General features: G+C 39.1%; 1 protein-coding gene across 7 annotated transcripts in view; it reads right to left on the minus strand.

Moving 5' to 3' along the window:
• xrcc4 (X-ray repair complementing defective repair in Chinese hamster cells 4) overlaps positions 1–15,196 on the minus strand; it is an 88,685-nt gene that overhangs the window by 26,676 nt on the left and 46,813 nt on the right. The gene's annotated exons all lie outside the window — the stretch shown is intronic.

Raw genomic sequence — 15,196 nt, forward strand, 5'->3', positions numbered from 1 at the left:
ATCACTTTAGATACTTAATAAATCTACTTCTAACTGTGTGCTTGTTGCCAGATTTTGCTTGTTGCACTTGTCAGTTAAGCAAAATAAATACCAGGTCCATCACTACATATAACAAAATGGGTTTTAAAAGTAGCCTAACTACTCTAACATAATTTTACCACCTCAATTCTCAACATCAATCCAAAGGCAGAAACAGGCTTTGTTACAAATTTGAAAAAGGCTTTTCTTTATCATGTATTAGGTTCATTGGTATTGTTATCTCATGCCTGAGCCTTGTGTATACGTGCTAGAGTCTTCAGCCTTGTACGCAAAAAGAAATTGACCAGTACTCTCAGACAAAGAAAACAACGAAGTTCCATTGATAATTTCATTCAAATCACTACATAAGAATAGGCGAAATCATCTTTGCTCTTGGAAATGATCAGAGCTCAGAGAAAATATTATGACCTATACTGAATTTAACTACTGGCTCTTGAGATATACACTTAAGAACAAATAATGCAAGAACAAACTACTGGAATTAAAAGGCTCAAATGTAAGCTCTTGAGAATGAAACTGACCCAGTACTTGAGAAACTGTCCGCGGCTGTAGCACACATTGAGGAGGTGGAGACCCGGTATCACTGAAGCTGAAACGCGCATATCTGTGGTGGAGGATACGATCTCAAGAGACAACGCGGATTTGAGCGTGATGAAAGCTAAAGTTGACGTGGCCCTGGAGATGATAGACGACCTGGAAAACAGGAGCAGGCGGTGTAATATCCGAATAACTGGCCTGCCCGAGGGTGAGGTGGGGACCAACCCGGTCTCGTTCCTCAAAATCTGGCTACCCAATCTGCTGAACATTGAGTTCAAGAACCACCAAGTAAAGTCGGGAGAGAGACCGCGGGCGCTGATTCTAAAACTTCACAATTTTCAAGACAAAGTACCTATTTTGCAAGCTGCACGAGCTTCGGGCCAGTTGGTTTACAAACGACACAATATCTCCAACTTTGAAGATTTCTCCGTTGCCGTGGTGAGAAAAAGACAAGCATTCGGAAATGTCAAGAAACGACTTCGCGAACGAGGAATTAGCTTCGCCATGATCTACCCAGCGATTCTCCGAGTACAACACGACGTGTGAAACTCTTCAGACAGCCTGGACAGCTTGTCCAAATCAACCCCCAACACCTCACCCGCCTGAATGACACAGTGGCTAAGTTGTCCACGTCTGTAGTCATATCTTCATTTGTTTTTGATTCATAAAAGAGTACATCTAGACTTTACATATGGGACAATAATGTTTTATCTGTGGCAATTCTTCGTTTAGAGTCTGATTGAGTTGATGAATAGAGAGAGAGAGAAAAAAGAAAAAAATATAACCGTGATATTGCTTATAATGGTATTTAATATAAGCAAACAGAAGAAGACTGTCGAGAATCATACCAAAACTCTCTGATTTTGTTCTAATAACTGTTCTAATAACTGCACATCTATTGTTTGTTCTTTGCAAGTTCCGGTCATGTTATGTTTCCAACGAGACAGAGTGGCTTTCACTATTGATCTCAAATGTGAAACTGACCTGCGTCAGACTTCCATTTTACACACATAAAAATGTTTGTAAGGTGTTAAAAGTAAATAGTTCTGCACTTGTGTTCAATATGCAGGGTAGGACCATTTTATATTTTTTATTCTTTTATTTTCTCTAATCGCAATACTGTATATTGTATTGCTTTAAATCTACTACTTTTCTCCTTTTTGGTACATTCTTCATGGGAATCAAAATTGGTAAATTAATAAGACATATATTGAATCGTGTAGGGGCATCTCACACACATGAGGGCAGTTGGTATAATAAATCTTCTTGTGTTAATGGCAGCAAGTAGATCAATATTAAAACTATGCAGCTGGAATGTGAAGGGCGTTCAAAATCCAGTAAAAAGGAAAAAGATTTTAAATTTCTTAAAAAAGGAACAGGTCCACATTGCATTTCTGCAGGAGACACACTTAACAGATGGTGAGCATGCTAAATGGAAGCGTGACTGAGTGGGGCAAGTGTATGGATCGTCATTTACTAGCAAGAGCAGGGGAGTCGCTATTCTTGTAAATAAATGTATACCACTATCAGATGTAAATACATATTATGACAAGTCAGGTCTCTTTATCTTCCTCAAGGTTATATTAGCTGGACAACCCATTACTCTAATGAATGTTTATATCCCCCCTATTCAGTCTAATGAGCTAATTACACATGTCTTTTCGAAATTTGCTGAATGGCAATGTGAACATAGTGTAATTGCTGGAGACTTTAATTGTACTTTGTCACCTAAATTAGATAAATCCTTATCATCTAATGATAAACCTTCTAGTCGGGCACGAGCCCTGAGTGAGACATGTGAAGAGCTGGGTCTTGTGGATATCTGGCGGGCTCTACACCCCAGAAATAGAGAATACACCTTTTTTCCAGAGCTCACAAAACAGGCAGCAGGATAGATTACTGTTTTTCTCCTAAAACTTCACTTCAGAATGTAATAGATTGTAGTATTGGAAATATTGTAATTTCAGACCATGCTGCTGTTTTTCTTGAACTAGGCTTATCTAATCAAATTTACTATCCACCGCCCTGGAAATTCAATTCATGGCTTGTACATGATCCAAATTTTGAATCTTATCTTAAGGAGCAAACTAAGACGTTTCTTATTAACAATAAAACCCCAGATGTTTCCCCCAATGTACTCTGTGATACCGCTAAAGCATACATTAGGAGACTAATCATCTCTTATGTATCAAATCAGAAAAAGAAGCATTTGGCAGATCAGAGAAGGCTTGAAATAATTCTTCATGATCTCCAAATGAAATATAATACTAGCCCCTCGGATGCTTTGCTGGCTGAGATCAAAACAGTACAAACTTCTTTAGAAGCAATTCTTACCAGCAAAGGTGAAAAATCTGTATTTTTTGCTAGACAGAGGATGTATGAATTTGCCAATAAACCAACTATATACCTAGCCAACTTATTACATTGTCGATCCCATGCCCAGGTCATCTCTAGCATTAGGGATAAAGAAGGCACCTGTCATCATGATAATAAAATAATTAATAAGATTTTCAGAGCATTTTATAAGAGGCTTTACTCTTCTCATTCAGATCTCACTTCAGGTGACAATATGAATAAATTCCTTGCAAAACTAAATATTCCAGAACTAGCTGAAGAGCAAAGACAGATGCTAAACAAACCAATTGAACTTAGCGAAATTTTAAATTGCATTAACAGTCTCCCTAAAGGAAAAGCGCCAGGACCTGATGGGTTTACTGTGGAATTCTTTAAAAAATTCAAAGAGTTGCTCGCAAATTTAATGCATGAGATGATACAATATTCATATAATTCCAGTAAACTCCCTAGCTCTATGTTAGAGGCCAATATTTGTGTTTTTTTAAAAAAGGGCAAATGTCCTGAGGAATACGGATCCTACTGCCCTATTTCCCTACTTAACATGGATATCAAAATCTTAGCTTAAATATTAGCCATCCAACTTGAATCAATACTTCCTACAATAATTAATATTGACCAGACAGGCTTCGTAAAAGGCAGATCATCAGCTCATAATGTTAGAAGACTTCTTAACATAATTCAACATTCAAATCAGTGTACAAAAAGAGGTTTTGTTATTTCATTAGATACGGAGAAAGCCTTCGACAGGGTTGAATGGCCATATTTAATTTTTGTACTTTCCAAATTTAATTTAGGAGACACATTTATTAAATGGGTTAAAATTTTATACTCTTTCCCCACAGCAAATGTCATTACTAGTGGTCTCAAATCCCCTAAGTTTTCTCTACCACATGGCACCAGACAAGGATGCCCAATGTCACCGCTTCTGTTTGCATTGGTTATCGAGCCACTAGCAGTGGCCATTAGAGACAACCCCTTTATTGAGGGACTTTGTTTAGGAAAAAAAAAAAACACAAGATTTCTTAATTTTCCTAGATTCTCCACAAAAATCTATTCCACACTTAATTGACCTGATATCCAGTTTTGGTGCCTTCTCTGGGTATAAAATAAATTTTTCAAAATCAGAAGCAATGCCTTTAAAAAATTTGAACTCCTATGACTCTACAGTTTCTCAGCCATTAAAATGGTCTCCTGCTGGCTTCACCTATTTGGGTATAAAGATTTCACCAAAACTGGATAACTTGTATCAAAACAATTTTGCCCCAATTATTAAGACCATTAAATTAGATCTAGATAGAGGGTGTAACCTACCTCTGTCTTTATTAGGTCGAATTCATCTTGTTAAGATGAATATACTACCCCGTCTTTTATACCCACTCCAAATGTTACCTGTTTTCATTCCTAACAGAGCCCCAAAACAGCTGCGTGGTTTTATTATTTCTTTTATTTGGAAGAAAAAAAGGCCCAGATTAAAATATAGCTACCTGTCACTGCCTAGCAGGCTGGGCGGAATAGCGGCTCCTTCCTTTAAGTTATACCAACTTTCTGCCCAGCTCCGCTTTATATTGGAATAGCATATAAATGACCCAAATTCAACTTGGATCAGTGCAGAAGCTGCAACTCTCAGGTGTGTTCCTCTACGGAACGTATTGCATGTTTCATCAAAAAAAACTGTCAGCCTTAATTAAAGGTAATTTAATCCTTAGCAATATGATAAAAATATGGAGGCTTGCTTGTAAAATAGTAGGTTATTACTTCCATTTTTCTTTACTGACACCACTACATAACAATTCAGATTTTCCTCCAGGGATGAATGATGGTCTAATACTTTGGAAAGAAAAGGAGATTTGTGTCATACGAGATGTAGTGGAAAATAAACAGCTTATGACCTTTGAGCAAATTGCTGTAAAATATAATCTCAGTAAAAAACATTTCTTCACATACTATCAGATACATAGCTTTGTCACTAAAAGTCTTAAGATGCACTCGAGTGGCTTCTGTGTATCCCCACTGGAATAGCATTTAAATAAACTCACTTCATCTCGGTCAGCATCCAAACTCTTCTATGGAATATTGATAAATTCAAATACAGATAGCTCAGATAAAATTAGGGAGTTATGGGAGAAGGATTTTGGGGAAGAAATTCAGGTAGCTGACTGGAAAGCTGTATGCGAGATGCCCTCTTATCTTGCCAACAACTCTGCTTGGGAAATGCAGTTTAAAATTGTCCACCGGTTACATGTGACTCCAGCCCAAAGGCATAAGATAAACCCTAAATTATCTAATCTCTGTAATAAATGTAAAGGATTGGAGGGAACCCTTATACATTGTTTTTGGAATTGTATGAAGATCCAACAATTCTGGAAGGGCGTCCTAAAGGAACTTGAGAATATATTCCGCTGTCCATTACAACTCGGACCAAAAGCATGTTTATTAGGCATAAGTCAAGAATTTCCCTTCAAATTCCAAGGGATTCACCTTCTCCAAATTCTGTTATACTGTGTTCGCAAATGCATACTTGTATGTTGGATAACAGATCAAACTCCGTCAATTACTCAGTATGGGACCCTTTTCTCATTTATCTTGGGGTGGAAGAAACACGATTATTAAAGTTGGGAATTCAGAATTTAGCGTGGAAAGATTGAAAGACTACCCTATTGTACTGTATTTTCATGGCTATACTGTTTTTTTTTGTTGTTTGTTTCTATTTTTATTTATTTCTCTTTTTTCCCTTGAGTAATAACTTATGTTTCTGCCCATATCATTTGTTTATTTAACTTGTTAAATTTGCACAGTTTGTATTGATGTTTTGGATTTGTGAAAACCCTGCCAATGTCAAAACCTGCAATAAAAAAAAAAAAAAAAAAAGTGACATTCACTAGAAAACCAGTTAGTGTTAGTACTCAGTAACAGTCTAGAATAGTACATAAGTATGTGATTTCAAGCACAATGCTAGTTTGTTTAGCGTAGGTAGATGGACCAGGAAATTTTTCCACTTTTTTGCTGAACTAAACTAGAGCAGGGTGTCAGGATAGTGAAAAACAATAAACTGCACATATTAATTTAAATATGGCTTTCCTGAACATGACTCCACATAACGTTTCAAAATATTTTTGAATATTATAATATTCTAATATTAATTTATAAAATAACTGAATGAAACAAAAGAGAGAAGAAAAGTGAGTTTCTCTAGCAATCCCATTTGCAAATCATTTGCTGGTGATGACCTCACATGGGCTAAATATGGCAGCAGCTTTGCAGCAGCTACAACCTTATCTCCTTGTTTCTATAGCCCATTGTCATGTAGCTTTGTACCATTCTCCATCCAGAATAATTTGTCCTCTGGACTACATCCCTCTTGAGAGTTTGGGAACCCCTACTTTAGACTGCCTTTATTGTCATTACAATGTAGAATCAAATATAGTGCAATAGGGAAACCTTTGATGAACACAGTAATCAATTTAATTATCTTTTTCATCAGATCATGTGGCAGCAGCACACACAGGTCAAGAGCTATAGTAAAATGACTGAAGAATCAGGAGCCCAAGAGCCAGGTTATAATAAAAGTAATGGTTTGTTGCATGCACGAAGACAATCTAGGCATTCTATAGTCTAAAGTTGGACACAGCAGGCCTTTATAGCGAGGTTTGCGTGCAAGAGGACATGCATAAGACCATACAGATAAAGTCCAAGGCTAAGATAGGAGAACATCACATGTTAGGAACAACATACTAATACTGGGTAGGATTCCCCTATGTGCTCAGAACAGCTTAAATTCTTTGTGGCGTGGATCCGCTAAGATTCTGGTCTATGTTGACATGATAGCATCACATAAGTTCTGCAGATTTGTCGGCCGCATATTAATGCTGTGAATCTCCCATTCTAAGACATCATTGTCATTGTCATGATCATATAACCGGTCTGAGGCAACCTGTGCTTTGGGATATGGCACATTTTCATGCTGGAAGTATAGATCCTGCAGCCATTGGGGTAGCCCTGATGGTGATTAAAGTGGCAAAGTCGAAAAAGGACAAGAAGGCAAAAGTAACTACATCAGCTGCTGAGTCCTGAGCAAGTAGATGGCAAAAGATTTTAAACATCCCAGAGAAATGAGAATATTCGGATCCATTCCTGACTCAGACAACAAGTAAAATTCAGTTATACAATATACAAAGATATGAGAGGGACTTGAATGTGAAAATGAATGTGTCTACTTTGCCACAAACAAGGGCTAATGTGGTAAACACTCAGTCCATTCAGTAGGATGAGTGCCATAACTGTCACAAGCAAGGGCACTGGGAGCGTGTGTGCCATAAGAAGAAGGCTGACTTGAGAAAGCTGATTGGGAAACGTGCTCTGACTTCAGGGGTTTCCCAGCCTGACCCACTGGATCGGACTATCTCACCAGAGGTGGTGGGGCAAATAATTCAGCTGGTACAACATGCCTCCCAATGCTCAGATACTTTGCCTCCGCCTCCTCCTTCTCCTTCTCACATATATCAATAATTCCAACAGAGATTGCTAGAGATTTTGGTATTTGTCTAGATAGAACTAGCAGTGTCACTTCTGGTGTGACGGGGGAATATTCTAATATTTACAGAACTGAACCTGTTCATTTGTGTTTTGGTCCTAAGTCACTTGCCATCTCTCTTACGGCAGAATGGATTAACAGCCCTCCTATTTTAGGCATCATTGTTATTTCACAATTACACATGCAGTTGGATTTTGAGTCACTTATTTAGCTGTTACTGCCTGTGCTCCATTAGTGTTAACACAACATCTTACTGTACGCTGCCCACATGCTTTTCTCTCTCTGTTGTCCTCGGCTCATGTTATTACAATAGCTCAATGGTCACACAGCACCCAACATTACCCTTCAAAGGGCCAAGATCACCAATCCTTCATCGTTAATGATGACTGCAATGTCTGATACACATGATGAGATTGTATTGAGTGATCATGACTGGGTGTTGCTTTCACACTCACCGCCTTCAAGCGTTTCTGAGATTCCTCTGGAAAATCCAGACAAGATCTTGTTCACAGATGGTTCAGCCCAAGTGCTGAACGGATGCAGATGTGCTGGATGGGCTGTTTGCTCATTACACACAGTAACAGCTCAGGGTTGTCTCCCTGATCATCTCTCAGCCGAAGCTGCTGAACTTGCAGCTTTGACTAATGCTTGCATCCTACCTACCGGTTGTACTGCTACGATATACAAGGATTCACGATATGTCTTTGGTGGTATTTGGTGCCTTTTTGTCAGCTGCAGGCACGCCCATTAAACCGTCCATTGTATGACCTAAAAGTGTAAATCATCGTCCAACACGATCCGGATGACATGCGATTAGCGCTTCCTACTCCTCTCAGTGGACAGGACCCAAGTTAGGCAGTGAGAGATGGTAACCCATTACAGTGCTAATTTTAAACAACATTTGAACCTAAAACATCTGGTCAAAAATCCATAAATGTGTCTGTTTTCAATAAACATTTTGGAGAGATTAAAAAATATATTTTTTGAAGCTTGGGAAAAAGGAAAAACCTAAGTTGCCCCTGTCTCTGCTACAATTTACTGCTGTCTTTTGTGTATGTGTGTGTCCTACAGGAAAAACCAAGTAAGGCGTATTGGGAGTTGGTGCGGGTGCTAGGAGAGAACCTACTGGATCCATCGGGTTTGCAATCACTCCTAATACACCCCACGATGCGCTTCAACTCTGTCTGCCTCCTGTGAGCACTGTACTGAAAAAAGACCCAACCGTCCTTGCCAACATCACAACACAAAAAACTGATTCTATACATTAATTAACACCTTCAGGCAGTATCACTGATTACCATATAGTCACATAAACTGGTTTCACATCACACAACAAAACATATGCAGCTACTGGACCTCTGGGTTATTTTATTAGGAATATCAAGATGCCTAGTTTTCCTACAGTGTGGGAAAGCATGTAAAAGCTATAACTTGCTCAGTCAGTGCTATAACCACTCACTCTAATGTCTATATCTGAGGATTAGAGACATATCCATTAAGCTGTCAAATTAAGGTCATGGTTTTTCTGAGAGAAGTTTAGCAAGACATCGGCTTTTTTGATTAATATATACAGTGCTGCTTGAAAGTTTGTGAACCCCTTGAGCTGTTCAGAGTTTTCTGTTGTTTTACCATGATTTTCTTATTTTATCACCACCTGCTTTTTATAAATTAAATGTCAGATGTATCTTGATCAATTGCATATGTTTGTTTAGAGGGAATTTTGTGAGTAGCCAAAAAACTACATGAAAGATTGAATTATTGTATGTGCAAAAGTAAGTGAAGCCCCAGCTGCATTGGTAAAGTCAAGTGGGTAACAGATTCAAGTGAAACACATTTGGGTGCTTAATTAATCAGTTAAGCAGACCAATCAAATTAGACATCCTTAGGAAAGTGGTTGGGCAACACTGATTAAAAGAGAAAGGAAACCAACCAAACCACTGTAGTGCCAAGTAGTCAAACAATGCCAAGAGGAAAGGAGATATCCGAGGACATCAGGAAGAAGGTGGTGACAGCCCATCAGTCTGGGGAAGGCTATAAGACCATCTCCAAGAGATTCCAACTCCATCCATCCGCTGGAAGACAAATCATCTACAAATGGACGGCATTCAACACGACCACAACTCTGCCTAGAAGTGGACGCCCATCAAAACTATCATAAAGAAGCACCAGAAAAATAATAAATGAGGTAACACATCACCTCTAGAGAGTCGCAGACCTCTCTGGCAGCATCTGGGGTAAATGTACATGTGTCTACAATCAGACGAAAATTGAACAGAAATGACATTTATGGGAGGGTTGCTAGAAAGAAGCCTCTGCTCTCAAAAAAGAACAAAGATGCCAGTTTCAACTTTGCCAGAGAGCATTTGGACAAACCAGAGGCCTTTTGGAAGTCCATTCTTTGGACAGATGAGTCCAAAATAGATTTATTTGGTCATAATCAAAGCCACCATGTTTGGAGAAAAGCCAACACTGAATTCCAGGAAAAGAACCTCCTCCCAACAGTGAAGCACGGTGGTGGAAATGTGAAGGTCTGGGGCTGCTTTTCTGCCTCCGGGCCAGGGCAACTCCATATTATTCAGGGAAACTTGAATTCTCAGACCTATCAACAAATTCTTGAAGAGAATCTCCTGCCATCAGTCAGAGAGCTGAAGCTGGGCTGAAAATGTGTGATGCAACAAGACAACGACCCTAAGCATTCAAGCAAATCCACCAAGGAATGGCTTAAATGAAAGAAGGTTCACACTGTTGATTGGCCTAGTCAATGTCTGGATCTCAATCCAATTGAAATGTTGTGGCTAGACCTGAAGCTGGCAGTACATGCCAGATGTCCTTCCAACCTCTCTCAGCTGGCTGAGTTCTGCCAGGAGGAGTGGGCAAAAATCCCCAAAGACAGATGTGAGAGACTTGTCAGTGGTTACAGAAGACGTTTGGTTGAAGTAATGGCTGCAAAAGGAAGTGCCACAAGCTACTATATAAAAGGCTTCACATACCTCTGCACAAGTCAGATTTCCAGTTTTTGTGAGATTAACCCCTTTTGTTCAATAAATAATGACAATATATCCTTTTTTTTGTTTGTGTCCATCATTTGAAAGTCTGCTTCACAAATTGGGATTTGGATGTACATTTGATTAGGTTATTCTATTTTTTTCTTTACACAAAACCTGATCATGTCTGGAGGGTTCACAAACTTTCAAGCAGCACTGTAGGTACTGGGTTTACGGGTACCGATAGTCTTGGTAAGGGGTGAGAAATTCTCAAAATATATAATGGGGAGAATGAGATTTGGAATACTTCCACTCAGATTTATTCTTTTGATGATATTAAGGTGTCATCACTCAACCAGTTCTGTGTCAGGCTCTAACGCTGATACGGGAAATACATTCCAGGCTTGTTTACATTAACCCAGAATGCTCTGCTCCCAGGCTTTGAGGTCTGCATTCCTCATCCAGTGAGTGTCTCTACTGGCATTGTGTGGGCAGGACATGCCATCTCAGTCTTTGACACACGTGCCTTGCTATATAGAGATGTCTCTTCATTTAATGACACAATGTTACACGAGCAGTTACAACAGCGTTGCTCTTCAGGTTTATCATCCTGTAATCAGACATACCTCCATCCTCACAGTGTTACTGATTACCACTCCATCTAGACTTCCATGATATGTAAAATCATCCAAGTGGATCACCCTCTTCAGGTGAAATTTTAAGACATTATGTAGCTTCACTATATTACTTAATAAATATCATTTGAAAAGTGTTTCTCATTTCGCTCAAAACCAGACAATGTTCACAGCCCAGTCAATATCTGGCTGTATCTCAGAACCTGGTCCCTGGATAAACTGGTTATCAATTAATGAATTTTGTCTTGTTCTGGCCCCTTCAAGTACTTAAGCAGATATATAAGCACTGCTTATAGTGAATTACCTGCTAAGGTCAATGGTTGATGTTCATTGATCTACTTACTTCCATGAGACCCCAATCTTACCATCATATCATTTTGCTATTTAATTTTGACGCTGATGGGGTAACGTGTCCTGTGGGTTATCAACGCCATACTAACTTCAACAATAAGAGACATCCCCTTAGCATTTAATTTCCATCATCAAATAACCTGAACTCTCCTCTTGTCGTGTATTTTACCTGTAGTCAAACCTTTTGGAGTCGATTTCTAGGTGCCCTCATTCCTAATTAATGTGTCATGGTTGTTATTCTCCTGTTAGATTATGTTATGATTCGCTGTTACTGCATGTGTGTTTCTAAGAGCATGAAACAGGCTCAAGTGGCAGAAACTATGGTTATGTTGACTCCTAGTATTGCTAACAAATAAAACCTTTTTATTCTAGTTTTATTTCCACGTCAATGCTGAGCTAATCTAATGCTGGCTATTTCTGTTTATTAGGCTAATCTGATATGCAGGCTAAAGTTACATTATCTTCACTCTGTCTCACTGAAAATTAACAGGAAAGTATCAGATAAAATGTCCTTTCATCAATCAGTGCTGCTGCCAATGCACAAGCCAAAGCAGAAGCTGCATGTGCTCATGCATCATATGCTGAAAAGGAACTAGCAATGAAAAAAGAAATGTTGTGATCAGAAGCTGAAAAGGCAACACTAGAAGCCATATTAGAAGCTCTCAATCTGGAAAAAGAGGCAGCAGCAGCCCTCGCACAAGCTAAAGTACTTGAAGCAGCAGCCAAACTACAAGACGGAGATATAATATAATAGAAGAGTATGTGAAAAAACTGGCTGAAATACACAGTACAGTTGCTTCCTTAACTGGTTTCGTGCTGATAGACATAGGTCAGTCGTCACCCACCCCACATGATGTCACTCAGGTGAATAATTCACATGGCCATGACAGCTATCCATACACAAGAACGGACACACAGGCCAACACAAGTGAAGCTGCAAAGCTGTCTCAGCAAAGTGCACCATAGCCAACCCCTAACCAGCCCAGGGGCTACAATTCTCATATTAAAATGGAACCCAGCACCCAGCAGGACAGGAGGGCTCAACAGAGGATGGTGCGATCAGCTGTACAGAGCTCCCTGACCTACACTCTATCTACAGCAAGCAGTGCTGGAACGAGGCCAGGAAAATAATGAAAGACCTCAACCATCCGAACAATGGACTCTTCTCTCTGATGCAGTCAGGGAAGGACTTCCACTCCCTAAAGGCCAATACAGAAAGGGGGAGGAGCTTCTTCCTACAGACCATTTGGGCCTTCAACAAGTACAACACTACGGACTAAGAATCATTCATCTTCATCCATACATCTCCTTCAAACACCCAACCTCCACCTACGTCTACATACATAACGCTACTAATTTATTTTAGTATTACAATTTAGTATTGCAGTTATTGCACATTGCACATATTGCACATTACATCACACAAACTGCACATTTTGCACTAAACTGCACATACCTGCACTTTATATCGGTACTGTCGGACTGCTCCTGCCACCATCCATATATCTATTCGTACTTTTATACATTTTTTCTTTGTAATATAAATCCCTTCATATATTTTTTATGTATATATTTTTCATTTATTTAATATTTTTCTTTATATACATTTTTGGGTGTATATATATTTTTTTTATATATAATATTTTTCTATATTTTCTTTTTATGTTGGAACAGTAATACAAGGCATTTCACTGCAAGTCGTACTGTGTATGGTTATGCATGTGACAAATAAAATTTTAATTTGATTTTGATTTGATTTTGAATCATCTCCGCAGGCCAAACCTCCTAACACTGCTTGGCAATCTCAGCCACAGTCCACCCATCCACCCCAACCCCCCGCAGTACTATCAGCCATATGTAAATCAAACCCAGCTTCCAATATTATTGACTTTACGAAGTTCTTAGCATGCCATGAGCTTATGGCTACAGGACTTATAAAGTTTGATGATATGGAGGAATTTCCTGTTATCTATATCAATATCATTTGTTAATCAGTATTATATCAATCAGTATCTATGCAGCAGTATTGAAAAGTGACCTTAAATCACCTCATGTATTAACTTTTAGAGCTTCATTTATAGACTACACTGAACCATTTCTAGTGCATTTAGAAGAGTGACTCTAGGCCTGTGGTCCTGCAGGGATGTTTCTGTGAGAACAGACTGGTGTGACCTTGAAGATGGAGTTTTTTTAAGGTGAAGGCTAATGTTGTTTTTGAAACATAAACTGACTGAACTCTCGCCACGGTTAAAACTAAGATAAGGGGACAGTGAAATAATTGTGACGAGAGGCAGATGTGTGATTAAAAGAAAAAAGAGAAAACTCCATCCAATGAGATTATTGTTTTAGAATTGTATAAAAGCATGGGCCATGATGCTGCTGTGCTGAGTGGCAGAGGACTAGACAAAGATTTAGCGGCTGGCATTGCATCAAAACAGTGAGCTCATATGCTGCTGCCCGAGCGGAAAGAGGAATGGGTAGAGATTTAGCGAAGGCACTGTGCAGGGAGAAGGTCTGTATAGGCAGGTCACGCAAGAGGCGTGTACACTCAAGAGAAGTGTGAATTATAAAGAAAAAGACACAAAAAAAAAAATATAGGGGGTGTATGTCTTGTATGTTATTTGTTGTTTTGTCTCTACCTTGCTTTGATCTGGTTATCTGTTTTCTTATTTCTTAAGTGTTGTCCCTGATTGGGGGCTCTGGAGTGTTTGTCTTTTTCCTTGGTGAGTTCCTGCTGAACTTGGCCAATCTGACACCATATCATTCGCAGCGCTGGCTGTAAGTGCTCTGTAAGCCCTCTGTCACTGATCAGGCATATCATAAGTGGCACACAGATCCTACAGTGAACGCTCGAATTTATCAACTCGGTGTTACATTTAGTTGGGCACTGGTTGCTCTGTTTTGAGTGTTATTCTCTGTGCTAGGGATCTCGGTCTTGTGGCACTTGATATTGCTAAAAGTGTGGTGTACAGTGGTTAGAGAAACTGTTCGACTGGGAGTGTGTGGGAGAGGTGTCCTTGTTTGACAGGTTCCACTGGGAGGGGGCAATTCACCTGGAGTCCTAATATAGGGAGTTTTTATTATTTACATAAGAGTAAGTGCGATTAAGTTGACAGGAAGTGAAGGTGTAAATTGTGTGTGTGTGAATATCATGTGGAAGATGCTCGTTTGAGAGAGAGAATAGCTGCTGTGTTTGTGTGTGTGTGAGTGTGAGCAGCAGGGGTGGGAGTTGGGCTGCAATCCTGGAATCCAATGTAGAAAAAAAGGAAGGACACATCCCCTTTTTTCTCTGCATGATGCCCAGTGTGTGAATGCAAGTTTAAGTTTACAGCCTATTTGGTCATTTTCATAACTGTAGTTGTTGCAGTTTGGATTAGAATGTTTACTAGCATTTATGCATAAAAAACATCATCATAGAAAGAAGAAGAAAAGTGAATCAGTTAAACAAGAGCAGTTACAGTCAGTTATAAACATTTTCTGGAAACAAGAAGGTCCTAGTTCAGATTGTAGAATAGATGTTCATTTCATCTCATGTAGAAAGTTTGTGCATCCTTGTGGTATAATAATAGTAAAGGCTGAAACTCATGCAAGACTAGAAGATAAGGGGAATTGGTTTGCAACCACTTTTAATATAATAGAATTTCATTTGGGTGATAGTATTATCTGGACAACTAATAGTGCTAAGTCCAGTCCAACCATATAAAATCATAGTTCCAAAGATATAGCACCATTATGATTGTTTAGATGGTGCATGGTGTTCTAAG

The sequence above is a fragment of the Pangasianodon hypophthalmus genome, chromosome 17 (assembly GCF_027358585.1).
Source record: "Pangasianodon hypophthalmus isolate fPanHyp1 chromosome 17, fPanHyp1.pri, whole genome shotgun sequence".
Classification (NCBI taxonomy): Eukaryota; Metazoa; Chordata; class Actinopteri; order Siluriformes; family Pangasiidae; genus Pangasianodon; species Pangasianodon hypophthalmus.